The sequence below is a fragment of the Eschscholzia californica genome, unplaced genomic scaffold (genome assembly GCF_041429995.1).
Source record: "Eschscholzia californica isolate CP2 unplaced genomic scaffold, dmEscCali1.0.p SCAF_1, whole genome shotgun sequence".
Lineage (NCBI taxonomy): Eukaryota > Viridiplantae > Streptophyta > Magnoliopsida > Ranunculales > Papaveraceae > Eschscholzia > Eschscholzia californica.
The window spans coordinates 68,244,004-68,247,837 of NW_028238198.1; the positions used below are offsets into that span (position 1 = coordinate 68,244,004).

General features: G+C 35.7%; 1 pseudogene; it reads left to right on the forward strand.

Moving 5' to 3' along the window:
- Nucleotides 1-396: 396 nt before the first annotated feature.
- Nucleotides 397-3,413, forward strand: LOC147568584 (uroporphyrinogen decarboxylase, chloroplastic-like; annotated as a pseudogene).
- Nucleotides 3,414-3,834: the final 421 nt, after the last annotated feature.

Genomic DNA, 3,834 nt, shown 5'->3' on the forward strand with positions numbered 1-3,834 from the left:
GTGAAAAATGATGTCTAAATCATCAAGAAAGGAGTAAAAAAAAACCCTATTGATCTTGCAAGTGTGGTTTTTGTTTCTTTCAGATTTCTCTAATCCCTTCAAATTTAACACTATATGGTCTAGCTAGGTTGAAAGTTGTAGTAAGTAGTAACTTTTAAGCTATTACAATGATATATATGATAAATAGAAGAATAGGGTTCAAATTTGTTACAAATATGTTCCTTATGTAGGTGAAAATGGTAAGTTAATGAGTTAATGAAGAAAGTAAACCCCAAAGAGGTGAAAAGTTTACCACCATTTACTCATTATATGACAATGAAAGAACAAATTGCCCCATTGAAATTGAACCAGCCATGAGTCATATTAGATTTGTTGGCATAAAACTTCCTATCGAGGATGGCGGATCGCAAGCAAAATAGATCGAAAATGGGTCTCACTTTCTTTGCTATTAGTAGTTGGTTTATCTGGACGTAGATGAACATGAGAATTTTTAGGAGCGGGTGGACACGATCATATCCGATATTTGTCAGGCCCCGTAGATATAAAGAACTTTAGGAGCTGTGATTTCCATGTGTTCACGTCGAATTGGAATCCTTTCCCTTTTTGAGGAGTTGTATGTTACTCTCTTTCTAATTAGGGAAGGACTTTTTCTTGTTTTTTGGGGGTTTTGTAATCATTCTTTTCCTCCATCCCTAATAATTGAATCTTATTTGTTCTCATAATAGATATTTTTGTGGAGTTATAAAATATTAGTGGATTATGTTTCTACTACCAATATCTATCATTGACATGTCCCAGTTCTTCAGGAGCACTATTTCACTATATAGTAGCAAACCGCCGAACAGACAATGTCTATATATATATATATATATATATATATAGACACACACAAATATGTACACACATGTATATAGATTTATGTACATATATGTATGCGCCTATTTATAGTTATACATTCGAATGTTAGAACTTAGAACATCCTATATAATTATATTTAGCTATGAGATTCTTCTTTAAGCTATTATATCCTATTCACAAGTTTTTGGTTCTGTTAGTGTAAAATGATAATAAATCAATCTCCTACGAACTTCTTATCGCTACTTGAGGTGAGCTCTACCAAGCAACACGAACCCAAAAACTCCTAAATTTACCTATTTTCTTTCATTAATTTACTTTTCATGTATTGTTTTGTAATGCCTAAAATAGTATAATTAGATGTTATTAGCCCCATATGAGTTGTAGTAGCGAACCACTATTTTTCTTGAGAATCATATTTGATATTGTATAGCTTGAAGTTTAGAATCTTCTCGGACCCCAATTTTTCTGGTTAGTTGATAAGCCAAGATATTGACTTGAACATGCTAATGCATTTGAAGTTTCGAGTTCTTATTGACAAACTGCACAAACTAAGAAGTTCTGCTCCATTATTTGAAATTAATGAAAATGAGAAGATTATAAAGATCGATTTTCATGTATTTGAAAGACTGGAAAATGTTGACCTAATCGATGAAATCTCTCTCTGGCATGAATATACCCTTTGACATCGTAAAAGGAAAGGGTTCACTCATATTCGATCCTATGAGAAAATTTTCTGATGTTGATCAAGTCACGGAGTTTGTTCCTGAGGAGTCAGTTCCCTACGTTGGGGAAGCCTTGACAATCTTAAGGAAAGAGATTCGGTATAAGATAATCTAAACCCACTGATCCGCTAATGTTAGTTTTGATTCTTTCCTCGACATTTCAAAGCCAATGCGCTTCAAACTAGTCATGGAATTTGAAACGAAAATCAGTTTTTTTCCCGCTTCATTATCTTAGCCTAACTTAGTCCAGGCTCTTTGGACAACAGCATCTTGTAGCTGGTTTCGGGACTAGGGTTTTCCTTAGATTTACAGACATTTAACTTGTTCATATTTTAATTTTATCAAGTAAACAATGAAGCAGCAGTTCTTGGTTTTGTTGGTGCTCCTTTCACCCTGGCATCTTACATGGATCGTGGTTGAGGTGGTTCATCAAAGCATTCTTCTCAACCCAAGGTACATCTCTCGCTCATTATTATATTGGACACTAGAAACAAATATAACATAGGAATTTGATTGTCAGATGGGAACTAGGAATTAGCAAGATAGTTTTCGAAGTCCTGCGTGATTGCAACATTTTGTCTATGGGTAGTTTAGACTTCCTAGTTCCTATGATGCTGCCCATGTACAGGTCTAGAGAACTCGATAGCCGAAGCTTCAACGGATGTTTACTTTGACTGGATAGCAGTTTCATCTGAAAGTTGTTGAGCATAAATGATTTCGCAACTAGAAATTGTATTAAGATTAGACACCCAAAGCTCTAATCGAAAACTAAATTATGAAGCACATTTATGAAATTGAAATTAAATAGTTTAGAAGGCCAAATAAAACGAACGAAAATAAAAATATGGAACCCATTAATATTATTGTCGTTGGTTGCGAACGTGCAAGTATGGAGCCCAGATGAGCTCCTCCGATTAGTTTCAATATATTAGGTGAGCATGGAGTGATAATGAAAAATGACAAAATTCATACAACAACCCCTAGTTGATGATCCAAGCATCTCCTTGTGCATCTTTTATATATGGTTTTGGTTGAAACTACCAAACCTCAAGCTACCCATCTTACCCCACCTTACCAATAGCTTAACATAAACACTCGAGGCAAAAACATTTTTCTTTGGGTTAAGAAATAATGCAGGTAAACATCAAAACATGAATTTGCAGTTTAACCACTCATTTCTCGTATACCACATATATCGTCTACAAGTGTCTGGTTTCTCTAGATTGATTGGGACCATAGAACATGTTTCTTGGTATGAATATTTTCTCGTGGCAATGAGCGGTTGAAAGTTGACGTTTCTCTTTCTATGATAGGTCCTCCATGCACTCCTTCAGAAATTGACTAATTCTATGGCCCATTACATCAAATACCAAGCGAATAATGGAGCACAAGCCGCCCAAATATTTGACTCGTGGGCTACAGAGCTTAGCCCGACGAACTTTGAGGAGTTTAGTTTACCTTATCTGAAGCAAATCGTGGATTCTATGAAGAAGACCCATCCCAACCTGCCTCTTATCCTATACGCAAGCGGGTCAGGAGGTTTGTTAGAAACATTATCTTCGACAGGTATTGATGTTGTTAGCTTGGACTGGACTGTCCATATGGCAAAAGGTAGAAGACGGTTGGGGCCCAATATAGCGGTCCAAGGTAACGTGGACCCGGGAGTTCTCTTCGGGTCCAAAGAATTTATTACGGGCCGGATCAAGGATACTGTTCGAAAAGCAGGTAGAAGTAAACATATATTGAATCTTGGTCATTGAATTGTTTTAGGTACTCACTCCTGAGGAAAATGTTGCTCACTTCTTCAAGGTTGCCAAAAACATCAGATACTAGACACTAGTGAAACCAAATTCATATATATGTTTGATTCTTCTTCTATCCTTATTATTAAATTTATCAATAATAGTAAGTCCCTGTCTAAATAAAGATATTCATCAGGAGCCCTCTTTTTGTGTGGTGTGACTTGTGAGTGCCCCATTGTGAATGAAAAGGCAGCCCCATTATCTGTACTTGACCCTAGTGAGAATATGGGCACAATAGCAAAATATTAGTAAACAAAGAAGACAATGTTAAATGGATTCTTGTTGTATTTGGGTAATCAACATTGACCCTCTTTTGGCTTTGATGGATGCTGGGAGAGAATTCCTCTTTTTCTATTGTTCTTTTGTTTTCTTCTTTTTTTCATTTATATTTTATTTTATGGGCCAAATGATTTGTACCACGTAATATTCGTGTCGGAATAAAATCAAGATTT